At 40.6% G+C, this 14,231-nt stretch overlaps 1 protein-coding gene and 1 non-coding gene across 2 annotated transcripts in view; both read left to right on the forward strand.

Moving 5' to 3' along the window:
* LOC128653847 (polycomb protein SUZ12) overlaps positions 1-14,231 on the forward strand; it is a gene marked incomplete at its 5' end in the record, with an annotated part of 125,861 nt that overhangs the window by 26,955 nt on the left and 84,675 nt on the right.
* LOC128646391 (U6 spliceosomal RNA) lies at positions 10,854-10,960 on the forward strand. The gene has a single exon (XR_008400319.1). It is a non-coding gene; the product is annotated as a U6 spliceosomal RNA (small nuclear RNA).

Raw genomic sequence — 14,231 nt, forward strand, 5'->3', positions numbered from 1 at the left:
AAATTGGCCTGGCATTTAGCTTTGCAGTTTTGCAAGCAGTGTGTATGGTGCTTAAATCCAGTAAAAGGCACTAAAACATTTAGCAAATACCGTTCCATTTCCAGACAAAACCGGAATTATGATTCTATGCAGGAATAAAAACTTTCCTAGAGACATCAAAAAAGAATGAACAAACTAGAAGTTTGTCTTAGTTCCTTCAATGTAATATTATAATGCCCTAACAACATCCAAAGAGTGCAAAGATTTCTCTGAATCATTCTTAGGATTAGGACAAAAAAAAGGAAAAACAATCTCTCTGCTAAAGTTATCTGAAGAAACAACTTTAAGCAAAAAATCAAATGATGTCCATAAAACAGCCTTATCGGGATGAAAAGTCAGATAAGGAGGTTCACAAGAGAGAGCAGATAACTCACTCTTCCAGCAGAAGAAATAGTCAAAAGGAATAACAATTTCCAAGAAAGTAGTTTATGCATAGGTTCTAAAGGAGCATGTAAAACCCTAACACCAGGTTAAGATTCCATGTAGGAGAAATAGGTTTGATTACAGGTTTAATATGAACTTGAGCCTGAACAAAACTATGGATATCAGTAGGATTGGCAATCTTTCTGTGGAACAAAACTGAGAGCAGAACTCCGCCCCTTCAGAGAACTGGCAGATAGGCCCTTATCTAGACCATCCTGCAGAAACTGCAAAATCCTAGTCATTCTGAAGGAATGCCAAGAAAAACCATGACCTATAAATCAATGCCTTCCAGACTGTGATAGATTATCCTAATTACAGGCTAACGAGCCTGAATCAAGATTTCAGTCACAGGATCAGGGAAATCCCTATGTTTAACCCCTTAACGACCAAGGACGTGTCAGACACGTCCTACAAAAAAATAGTTAGTGACCAAGGACGTGCCTGACACTTCCTCTGGGGTTTGAAACTCTGGAAGCGATCGTGATCGCTTCCAGGGTATTGCAGTAATGCCTTGATATTGAGGCATCCTGCAATACCCTTTTCTTAGCCACTGATGCAGAGAGAGTCACTCTGTGGCCCCCTCTGCATCGGCCAGCGATGGTGCAGATCGTTGGTGGGTGGGAGCCATTGCAGGGAGGTGGGTGGGCGGCCCATCACTGGAGGCCTTTCCAGATCCTTTTCTTAATTTGTGCATGTTACCGGGAGCACGCAAGGGGGCGTGTGCGCGTGCACCCGTGATTTTAAGCCCATTAACTATATTGGAGGGAGGGGGTAATAAACACAGAGAAAGGGATCTGGGAGGGGGGAAGGGTATTAAGGGGGACTGCTACATTACAGAAAAATGCTTTTTTTTAATTTTTTATATAAAATATCCATTTTTATTTTTTTTTAGCAAACTAGGTAGCCAGTACCCAAGATGGCGGCAAATAGGTAAAGGGGAGGGTTATAGAGCTTTTCGGGTGGGGATCAGGGAGGTTGGGGGCTAAGGGGGGATCTAACACTGCATTATATATTTTAAAAAAAAGGATATCTATATTTCTTCTGTTAAGTGTGATCAGTCCACGGGTCATCATTACTTCTGGGATATTACTCCTCCCCAACAGGAAGTGCAAGAGGATTCACCCAGCAGAGCTGCATATAGCTCCTCCCCTCTACGTCACTCCCAGTCATTCTCTTGCACCCAACGACTAGATAGGATGTGTGAGAGGACTATGGTGATTATACTTAGTTTTATATCTTCAATCAAAAGTTTGTTATTTTAAAATAGCACCGGAGTGTGTTATTACCTCTCTGGCAGAGTTTGAAGAAGAATCTACCAGAGTTTTGCTATGATTTTAGCCGGAGTAGTTAAGATCATATTGCTGTTCTCGGCCATCTGAGGAGTGAGGTAAACTTCAGATCAGGGGACAGCGGGCAGATGAATCTGCATAGAGGTATGTAGCAGTTTTTATTTTCTGACAATGGAATTGATGAGAAAATCCTGCCATACCGATATAATGTCATGTATGTATACTTTACACTTCAGTATTCTGGGGAATGGTACTTCACTAGAATTACACTGTAAGAAATACATAAAGCTGTTTAATAACTAGAGATTATGTTTAACGTTTTTGCTGGAATGTAAAATCGTTTTCATTTGCTGAGGTACTGTGTGAATAAATGTTTGGGCACTATTTTTCCACTTGGCAGTTGCTTAATCTGTTTTTCTGACAGTTTCTGTTCTCCCTCACTGCTGTGTGTGAGGGGGAGGGGCCGTTTTTTGGCGCTTTTTCTATGCATCAAATATTTCAGTCAGCAACTCATTGTATTCCCTGCATGATCCGGTTCATCTCTACAGAGCTCAGGGGTCTTCAAAACTTATTTTGAGGGAGGTAATTTCTCTCAGCAGAGCTGTGAGAATTATAGTTTGACTGAGATAAAAAACGTTTATTCTGTAATTTGTTTCCTGCTTTCAGAATTTGTTATCTTTGCTAATGGGATTAAACCTTTGCTAAAGTTGTGTTGTTTACAAGGATTGAGGCTATAACTGTTTCAATTTATTAATTTTCAACTGTCATAGATCTTCTGTGCTTCTTAAAGGCACAGTACATTTTAATATTATTCTAATTGAATTGTATTTCCAAGTTGCAAGTTTATTTGCTAGTGTGTTAAACATGTCTGATTCAGAGGATGATACCTGTGTCATTTGTTGCAATGCCAAAGTGGAGCCCAATAGAAATTTATGTACTAACTGTATTGATGCTACTTTAAATAAAAGTCAATCTGTACAAATTGAACAAATTTCACCAAACAACGAGGGGAGAGTTATGCCGACTAACTCGCCTCACGTGTCAGTACCTACATCTCCCGCTCAGAGGGAGGTGCGTGATATTGTAGCGCCGAGTACATCTGGGCGGCCATTACAAATCACATTACAGGATATGGCTACTGTTATGACTGAGGTTTTGGCTAAATTACCAGAACTAAGAGGTAAGCGTGATCACTCTGGGGTGAGAACAGAGTGCGCTGATAATATTAGGGCCATGTCAGACACTGCGTCACAGGTGGCAGAACATGAGGACGGAGAACTTCATTCTGTGGGTGACGGTTCTGATCCAAACAGACTGGATTCAGATATTTCAAATTTTAAATTTAAACTGGAAAACCTCCGTGTATTACTAGGGGAGGTGTTAGCGGCTCTGAATGATTGTAACACAGTTGCAATACCAGAGAAAATGTGTAGGTTGGATAAATATTTTGCGGTACCGACGAGTACTGAGGTTTTTCCTATACCTAAGAGACTTACTGAAATTGTTACTAAGGAGTGGGATAGACCCGGTGTGCCGTTCTCACCCCCTCCGATATTTAGAAAAATGTTTCCAATAGACGCCACCACAAGGGACTTATGGCAAACGGTCCCTAAGGTGGAGGGAGCAGTTTCTACCTTAGCTAAGCGTACCACTATCCCGGTGGAGGATAGCTGTGCTTTTTCAGATCCAATGGATAAAAAGTTAGAGGGTTACCTTAAGTAAATGTTTGTTCAACAAGGTTTTATATTGCAACCCCTTGCATGCATTGCGCCGATCACGGCTGCAGCGGCATTCTGGATTGAGTCTCTGGAAGAGAACATTGGTTCAGCTACTCTGGACGACATTACGGACAGGCTTAGAGTCCTTAAACTAGCTAATTCATTCATTTCGGAGGCCGTAGTACATCTTACTAAACTTACGGCGAAAAATTCAGGATTCGCCATTCAGGCACGCAGGGCGCTGTGGCTAAAATCCTGGTCAGCTGATGTTACTTCTAAGTCTAAATTGCTTAATATACCTTTCAAAGGGCAGACCTTATTCGGGCCCGGGTTGAAAGAGATTATCGCTGACATTACAGGAGGTAAAGGCCATGCCCTGCCTCAGGACAAAGCCAAGACTAGACAGTCTAATTTTCGTTCCTTTCGTAATTTCAAAGCAGGAGCAGCATCAACTTCCTCTGCACCAAAACAGGAAGGAGCTGTTGCTCGCTACAGACAAGGCTGGAAACCTAACCAGTCCTGGAACAAGGGCAAGCAGACTAGGAAACCTGCTGCTGCCCCTAAAACAGCATGAATTGAGGGCCCCCGATCCGGGATCGGATCTAGTGGGGGGCAGACTTTCTCTCTTCGCCCAGGCTTGGGCAAGAGATGTTCAGGATCCCTGGGCGCTAGAGATAATATCTCAGGGATACCTTCTGGACTTCAAATACTCTCCTCCAAGAGAGAGATTTCATCTGTCAAGATTGTCAACAATCCAGACAAAGAAAGAGGCGTTTCTACGCTGCGTACAAGAGCTCTTGTTAATGGGAGTAATCCATCCAGTTCCACGATCGGAACAGGGACAGGGGTTTTACTCAAATCTGTTTGTGGTTCCCAAAAAAGAGGGAACTTTCAGACCAATCCTGGACTTAAAGATCCTAAACAAATTCCTAAGAGTTCCATCGTTCAAGATGGAGACTATTCGGACAATTTTACCTATGATCCAAGAGGGTCAATACATGACCACTGTAGATTTAAAAGATGCTTACCTTCACATACCGATTCACAAAGATCATTATCGGTACCTAAGGTTTGCCTTCCTAGACAGGCATTACCAGTTTGTGGCTCTTCCATTCGGATTGGCTACAGCTCCAAGAATCTTCACAAAGGTTCTGGGTGCTCTTCTGGCGGTACTAAGACCGCGGGGAATCTCGGTAGCTCCATACCTAGACGACATTCTGATACAAGCTTCAAGCTTTCAAACTGCCAAGTCTCATACAGAGTTAGTGCTGGCATTTCTAAGGTCACATGGATGGAAGGTGAACGAAAAGAAAAGTTCACTCGTTCCACTCACAAGAGTTCCCTTCCTGGGGACTCTTATAGATTCTGTAGAAATGAAGATTTACCTGACAGAGGACAGGCTAACAAGACTTCAAAGTGCTTGCCGCACCCTTCATTCCATTCAACACCCGTCAGTGGCTCAATGCATGGAGGTAATCGGCTTAATGGTAGCGGCAATGGACATAGTACCCTTTGCACGCTTACACCTCAGACCACTGCAACTGTGCATGCTAAGTCAGTGGAATGGGGATTACTCAGACTTATCCCCTTCTCTGAATCTGGATCAAGAGACCAGAAATTCTCTTCTATGGTGGCTTTCTCGGCCACATCTGTCCAGGGGGATGCCATTCAGCAGACCAGACTGGACAATTGTAACAACAGACGCCAGCCTTCTAGGTTGGGGTGCCGTCTGGAATTCTCTGAAGGCTCAGGGACAATGGAGTCAGGAGGAGAGTCTCCTGCCAATAAACATTCTGGAATTGAGAGCAGTTCTCAATGCCCTCCTGGCTTGGCCCCAGTTGACAACTCGGGGGTTCATCAGGTTTCAGTCGGACAACATCACGACTGTAGCTTACATCAACCATCAGGGAGGGACAAGAAGCTCCCTAGCTATGATGGAAGTATCAAAGATAATTTGCTGGGCAGAGTCTCACTCTTGCCACCTGTCAGCAATCCACATCCCGGGAGTGGAGAACTGGGAGGCGGATTTCTTAAGTCGTCAGACTTTTCATCCGGGGGAGTGGGAACTTCATCCGGAGGTCTTTGCCCAAATACTTCGACGTTGGGGCAAACCAGAGATAGATCTCATGGCGTCTCGACAGAACGCCAAGCTTCCTCGTTACGGGTCCAGATCCAGGGATCCAGGAGCAGTCCTGATAGATGCTCTGACAGCACCTTGGGACTTCAGGATGGCTTACGTGTTTCCACCCTTCCCGTTGCTTCCTCGATTGATTGCCAGAATCAAACAAGGGAGAGCATCAGTGATTCTAATAGCACCTGCGTGGCCACGCAGGACTTGGTATGCAGACCTGGTGGACATGTCATCCTGTCCACCTTGGTCTCTACCTCTGAAACAGGACCTTCTGATACAGGGTCCCTTCAAACATCAAAATCTAACTTCTCTGAAGCTGACTGCTTGGAAATTGAACGCTTGATTTTATCAAGACGTGGATTTTCTGAGTCAGTTATTGATACCTTAATACAGGCTAGGAAACCTGTTACCAGAAAGATTTACCATAAGATATGGCGTAAATACCTATATTGGTGTGAATCCAAAGGTTACTCTTGGAGTAAGGTTAGGATTCCTAGGATATTGTCTTTTCTACAAGAAGGTTTAGAAAAGGGTTTATCTGCTAGTTCATTAAAGGGACAGATCTCAGCTCTGTCCATTCTGTTACACAAACGTCTGTCAGAAGTTCCTGACGTCCAGGCTTTTTGTCAGGCTTTGGCCAGAATTAAGCCTGTGTTTAAAACTGTTGCTCCACCATGGAGTTTAAACCTTGTTCTTAATGTTTTACAGGGCGTTCCGTTTGAACCCCTTCATTCCATTGATATAAAGTTATCTTGGAAAGTTCTATTTTTAATGGCTATTTCCTCGGCTCGAAGAGTCTCTGAATTATCAGCCTTACATTGTGATTCTCCTTATTTGATTTTTCATTCGGATAAGGTAGTCCTGCGTACTAAACCTGGGTTCTTACCTAAGGTAGTCACTAACAGGAATATCAATCAAGAGATTGTTGTTCCTTCCTTATGCCCAAATCCTTCTTCAAAGAAGGAACGTCTACTGCACAACCTGGATGTAGTCCGTGCTCTCAAATTTTACTTACAGGCAACTAAGGAATTTCGACAAACGTCTTCTCTGTTTGTCATTTACTCTGGGCAGAGGAGAGGTCAAAAAGCTTCCGCTACCTCTCTTTCTTTTTGGCTTCGTAGCATAATTCGTTTAGCTTATGAGACTGCTGGACAGCAGCCTCCTGAAAGAATTACAGCTCATTCTACTAGAGCTGTGGCTTCCACTTGGGCCTTCAAGAATGAGGCCTCTGTTGAACAGATTTGCAAGGCTGCAACTTGGTCTTCGCTTCATACTTTTTCCAAATTTTACAAATTTGACACTTTTGCTTCATCGGAGGCTATTTTTAGGAGAAAGGTTCTTCAGGCAGTGGTTCCTTCTGTATAAAGAGCCTGCCTATCCCTCCCGTCATCCGTGTACTTTTGCTTTGGTATTGGTATCCCAGAAGTAATGATGACCCGTGGACTGATCACACTTAACAGAAGAAAACATAATTTATGCTTACCTGATAAATTCCTTTCTTCTGTAGTGTGATCAGTCCACGGCCCGCCCTGTTTTTAAGGCAGGTAAATATTTTTTGATTTATACTCCAGTCACCACTTCACCCTTGGCTTTTCCTTTCTCGTTGGTCCTTGGTCGAATGACTGGGAGTGACGTAGAGGGGAGGAGCTATATGCAGCTCTGCTGGGTGAATCCTCTTGCACTTCCTGTTGGGGAGGAGTAATATCCCAGAAGTAATGATGACCCGTGGACTGATCACACTACAGAAGAAAGGAATTTATCAGGTAAGCATAAATTATGTTATCTTTTATTTATATATATATATATACTGTGTGTGTGTGTATATATATATATATATATATGTGTATATATATACTGTGTGTGTATATATGTGTGTGTGTGTGTGTGTGTATATATATATATATATATATATATATATATATATATATATATATATATATATATATATATATACAGTGGATATGAAAAGTCTACACATCCCTGTTAAAATGTCAGGTTTCTGTGATGTAAAAAAACGAGACAAAGATAAATAATTTCAGAACTTTTTCCACCTTTAATGTGACCTATAAACTGCACAAATCATTTGAAAAACAAACTGAAATCTTTTAGGTAAAGGGAAATAAAAATAAAAAAATAAAATATGGTTGCATAAGTGTGAACACCCTTTTATAACTGGGGATGTAGCTGTGTTCAGAATTAAGCAATCACATTCAAAATCATGTTAAATAGGAGTCAGTACACACCTGTCATCATTTAAAGTGCCTCTGATTAACCCCAAATAAAGTTCAGCTGTTCTAGTAGGTCTTACCTGACATTTTGTTAGTCACATCCTACAGCAAAAGCCATGGTCCGCAGAGAGCGTCTAAAGCATCAGAGGGATCTCATTGTTAAAAGGTATCAGTCAGGAGAAGGGTACAAACGAATTTCCAAGGCATTACATATACCATGGAACACAGTGAAGACAGTCATCAAGTGAAGAAAATATGGTGCAACAGTGACATTACCAAGAACTGGATGTCCCTCCAAAATTGATGAAAAGACGAGAAGAAAACTGGTCTGGGAGGCTGCCAAGAGGCCTACAGCAACATTAAGGAGCTGCAGGAATACCTGGCAAGTACTGACTGTGTGGTACATGTGACAACAATCGCCCGTATTCTTCATATGTCTGGGCTATGGGGTAGAGTGGCAAGACGGAAGCCTTTTCTTACAAAAAAAAATCCAAGCCCAGCTAAATTTTGCAAAAACACATCTGAAGTTTCCCAAAATCATATTGCAAAAGGTGTTCTGGTCTGATAAAACCAAAGTTGAACTTTTTGGCCATAATTCCAAAAGATATGTTTGGCGCAAAAACAACACTGTATATATTGCCAAAAGAACACCATACCCACAGTGAAGCATGGTGGTGGCAGCATCATGCTTTGGGGCTGTTTTTCTTCAGCTGGAACTGTGGCCTTAGTCAAGGTAGAGGGAATAATGAACAGTTCCAAATACCAGACAATATTGGCACAAAACCTTCAGGCTTTTGCTAGAAAGATGAACATGAAGAGGAACTTCATCTTTCAGCATGACAACGACCCAAAGCATACATCCAAATCAACAAAGGAATGGCTTCAGCAGAAGAAGATTAAAGTTTTGGTATGGCCCAGCCAGAGCCCAGACTTGAATCCAATTCAAAATCTGTGGGGTGATCTGAAGAGGGCTGTGCACAGGAGATGCCCTCACATTCTGACAGATTTAGAGTGTTTTTGCAAAGAAGAGTGGGCAAATCTTGCCAAGTCAAGATGTGCCATGCTGAAAAACTCATACCCAAAAAGTCTGAGTGCTGTAATAAAATCAAATGGTGCTTCAATAAAGTATTAGTTTAAGGGTGTTCACACTTATGCAACCATATTATTTTAGTTTTTTATTTCCCTTTACCTAAAAGATTTAATTTTGTTTTTCAATTGCGTTGTACAGTTTATAGGTCACATTAAAGGTGGAAAAAGTTATGAAATGATTTATCTTTGTCTCATTTTTTTACATCACAGAAATTTAACGGGGGTGTATAGACTTTTTATATCCACTGTATATATATGTGTGTGTATATATATATATATATATGTGTGTGTGTATATATATATATATATATATATATATATCTTTTATTTTAGTACTGGCAGACTTTCTGCTAGTACTAAAGGTGGCGGTGACAATTGTGAGGTAGGGGAGGGAAGAGAGCTGTTAGAGGGGTGGTCAGGGAGGGATCAGGTTGTGGGATGTGTCAGGTGGGAGGCTGATCTCTACACTAAAACTAAAATTAACCCTACAAGCTACCTAATTAACCCCTTCACTGCTGGGCATAGTACAAGTGTAGTGTGCAGCGGCATTTACCGGCCTTCTAAAAACAATAGCTATAGATTCAGCCATAGAAGGAAATGTGTGGGGGGAGTTTGAGCCTTACAATTCAGAAACTAAAAAGAAAGGGTTAATGGCGAGGCACTGTAGTATAAATTTGCAGGTAAAGTAATTAAAGTACATATTATGGTCAAGGAGGGCAACTGGACATCTGAACCAGATCTGCATACCAAATACTCTGAGGCCATGCTGTGGCAATCTGGATTACAGACGACTTCTCTAACCTTATCTTGTTTAAATACTCTGCGAATAAGTACCAGAGGGGGAAACAGATTAGCAAGTTGAAAAGGCCACTGAACTACTAGAGCATCCACTAACTGCCTGAGGATCCTTGGAAGTTGTTTGTTCAAACGAGAGGCCATTAGATCTATCTCTGGGAGACCCCAAAGATCCACAATCTGAACACATCCTTGTGAAGAGACCACTCCCCTGGATGTGTAGAGACTGACGATGAAAAACTCTGCACCCAGTTGCTCACTCCTGGAATATGAATTGCAGAGACTAGAGAAGAATGTGTTTCTGCCCATGAGAGAATCAGAGAAATTTCCATTGTAACGGAACTGAGTTCCCCCTTGATGGTTGACACAAACTACTGCTGTGACATTGTCTGTCTGTCTGGAAATGGGGATGAGACTACCTTTTCAACAGAGTCCAAACTTGAAGAGCTCTGTAGTGATCACAGACCAGGTAGGATGAGCAATAAAGCTCCCTAAATAATAAACTGATGATCCTGCCACTAGGTTAGAGACTGACTTGTACTGGGATCCAAAAATGTCCTTTTGACACAGCTGAGTATAATCCCTGCACTATTGATGCTGCATAGAAAGCTAAAGAGGCCTCATGTGAAATCAAGCAAATGGAATTGCATCTGCGGCTGCAATCATGAGACCTAGTACTTCCATACACAGAACCACCAAGGAAAATGAGGGACTGAAGGTTCAGACAAGCTGACACCAATTTTAACCTTCTCTGCTTTGTTAGAGAAGGATTTGTGAATGCTGAATCTATTTGAAAACCTAAGAAAGTTACCTTTGTCTGAGGTTCAAAAGAACTCCTTTGGAAAATTGATCCTCCAACCACGCTGTTGAAGAAACGGCAAGAGTCTGTCTGGTTAGTGTGAGATACTGCTAAAGGAAAAGATGGAGATTGAACTAAAATGTCATCCTGGTATGAAAACAGTGCAATAACCTGTGACCTGATCAGATAAAAGGTCATCCAGTACCTTCGTGAATTTTTTCGTCGAGCTGTAGCCTAACCAAATGATAGATCAACAAACTGAAAATGCCTATGCAGAAACTGAAAATGATCTTTGTTTAAAGGAATACGAAGGTGTAAGTGTGCTTTAAATCTATTTTGGATGTGCTCGCTTCTGCAGCACATATACTAAAATTGGAACGATACAGAGAAGATTAGCATGGCCCCTGCACAAGGATGACGCGCAAATTCGTGAAGCGTTCCATATTTTTGTTACCAATATTATACAACCTTCTACTAAACTTTGGAGCCTTGTCTGATTATAAGGTAAATAATGACAAATGTGAGGCAATTGAGGTGCATCTTCCTAGTCATACAAAAAGCTATTCAAAATTAATTTTAATTTCAAATGGGCAACTCAGGCGATAAAATATCTTGGAGTTTCAATCCCATATAATCTAGGAAATCTGTATAAACTTAACTATTTCCCCCCTCTATAAATATCTTCATAAAGAAATGAAAACCTGAGGCACATACAAGATATCATTTTATGGGGAAATGGTGGTTAGCAAAATGGTAATACTTCCAAAAATATTATACCTGTTTAGATCGCTTCCTATCAATGTTCCCCCAAAAGATATCAAAGAACTACAGAAACATGTCCTTGAATTTATTTGGTCTCATAAAAAGGCGAGGATCAATAGGAACACCCTCTTAAAAAACAAAGGACAGGGAGGACTGGGAGTGCCAGATCTCCAGGTTTACTTTAATGCAGCTAGACTAGCTCAAATAGTGCAATTACACAACTCTAAAAGCGATTTAGCGTGGGTCCAATTAGAGAGTTACATGTTAAATCTTAATCCAATCTATCAGATGTTCTGGACGCTTAAAAAAGACAGACCAGACACCTGGACAAAATGTCTCGCTAGCACATACCTTGGGTCTATGGGATAACCTCCAAAAAAATATATAATTTGATCCCTAAGAGTTCACCGCTGACACCTTTAGCTGTTTGCCCACATTGTAGCAGAAACAAGATCAGCGAAATATGGGCTAACAAAAGCTTATACATTACGAGATGCTGATGTCCTCTCATTTGAGCAGTACAATGACCTTACACCTACTACACCACACTCCTGGTTTCACTACTTCCGGTTAAAATCCAGAATAGACTAAGTATGAAAACCTAAGGACATAATCCCACACTGTTTGAAAAACGATGTAGCTCCGCAACTAGGGTTAGAGGTGCAATTTCTAGTCTATACAAGTTTTTGGGATCAGGCCATCTGCCAGAGACATTAAACTTCATCAAAAAATGGGAAGGAGAGGTCAATCTCTCTAAAGATATTAAAGAATGGGCAGACAGAATTCAAAAAGGTTTGTCTTGCTCCTTCAGCGCAAATTTGAAAGAAAACTATATAAAGGTTATATATAGATGGTATAATCACCCAAGCAGATTCAGATATTACCAGTTAGACTCAAACAACACATGTTTACTCCAGTGTTATCGAGGTTGTCAAGTTGAGGGCACATACATTTACATGTGGTGGGAGTGCCCGAAAAGTGTGAATGTATGGGTAGCCACTTCAGAGTTACTGAGCAAAATATTTAATAAGAAGATTACGCTCAATATGGAGCAAGCCCTCCTACACTTTCCCATTGTGGGTCTCTCGAGGCATTCTTTAAAGCTAGTGGGTATCATATGTACTGCTGTCAGAACAGTTATAGCAAAATATTGGAAGTCTTCGATCCCTCATTATGATGTTATACTTAACAAAATTAAATATTACCATCAAATGGCCAGCATTGCATCCTCTCTACTAGACAACAGAAACGAGTTCTTAAAGGTCTGGGAGGATATTGTTAGAATGCAGACAAGGAGGTGTGGTAGAGACCAGGTTTGATAAGACTTAGTTAAAATTATAAGCAGATACCACAAGTTCATCTCAGATCTTTCTTTTCCTCTTTCTCTCTTCTTTTCTTTCCTCTCTACTCTCTGAACTCTTTCCATAATTTCCCTTCTACCTCTAATATAAATGTTAACCTGAAAACACCGGAAATTTATTACAGTCTTAAGATAATGGACCAAGTCAGACAATCATCATGGACTTCATATTCAGACCGTGTACAATTATATACTATATATATCATATCCACTGTGCTAAGTAATGTAACAAATCTTATTGTAATTTGAAAAGGTCCATTTATTATTGTTCAATTTGTTCAAATTGAAAAACTTCAATAAAAAAATATTTCGACATAAACTGACCTTGCTGAACCTGTTCAGAGCTTTTAAATCTAGAACTGGTCTGAAAGTACCTTCCTTCTTATTGATAAAGAGATTTGAATAAAATCCCATCCCCTGTTCTTGCAAAGGAACTGTAACATTCACTCCCATATCTTGCAGATCTGAGACAGACGGGAAATAAGCTTGAGCTTTTACAGGATTCCTTGGAACATTGGAGAGACAAAACCTTGTTCTGAATCCTATTCAATTTTACTGGAAAACTATATTCAGAACCCAGAGGTCTGGAACAGACTGAAACCAAGCCTCCAGAAAAAGGCTTTACCTGCCCTCAACAAGAACTTCTTGATCGAGCACCAAATCTTCATGCAGTTCTGGTAGTAGGGACAGATCTCTCACCCTGCTTTGACTTGATCCAGTTAGCATTAGGTCTCCAGACTGAACTAGTGTAGACTTTACTTTGAGCAGAGGAGTTCCTTATTTTGACGAAAGGAACGAAAACGATTAGAAGCTTTGGATTTCCCTCTAGACTTTGTCCTGAGGGAGAAAAGCCCCTTTACCTCCAGTAACAGTAGATATAATATAATCTAAATCAGAACCATATAACTTTTTCCCTGAAATGAGAGATAACAGTCTAGATTTAGACACCATATCAGCACACCATGATTTATGCCATAAATCTCTCCTGGCAAGGACTGCTAAAGACATTCTTTTGATATTAATCTTCATAATATCAAATACAGCATTACAAATAAGAGTTAGCACTCTTGAGCAAAATCAAAAGATTTGCAATAGCAGAGTCATCCGAATCCTGCTCTAAAGGACTAGGCAACCAGTAAGTAGAAGCAGCATCTACATCCACAATAGAAACAGCTGGCCTAATAATTTAACCTTCCTGTAAAAAGGCCTTTCTATGAAAAGACTTTCTTTAAGTTGAAAGACTTCTATGAAAAGACTTTCTTTAAGTTGAAAGGGTATTTTAAAAAACTGTCTTCCAAAGAAATAGTAGTATGTTTAGCCAGAATGGAAATTGACCCATCCACCTTGTGAACAGTTTCCCGTAAATGTAAATTAGCAGTCGGTAAATAATATAACTGTTAACATTTTGAAGAAGCAGTAAACAAATTACCTGGCTTAGACTATTTCCTAGAAATCATATCAGAGAAAGTATCAGGAATAGGGGAAACCTCGGGGAGATTAACAATCTTAAAAATGGAATTTAAACAATTTACAAGGCTTTTAATCAGAAACGTTAGGATTTTTAACCCCTAAAGTAACTAAAGAGCACAAATATACTC

This window comes from Bombina bombina, chromosome 1 (genome assembly GCF_027579735.1).
Source record: "Bombina bombina isolate aBomBom1 chromosome 1, aBomBom1.pri, whole genome shotgun sequence".
Lineage (NCBI taxonomy): Eukaryota > Metazoa > Chordata > Amphibia > Anura > Bombinatoridae > Bombina > Bombina bombina.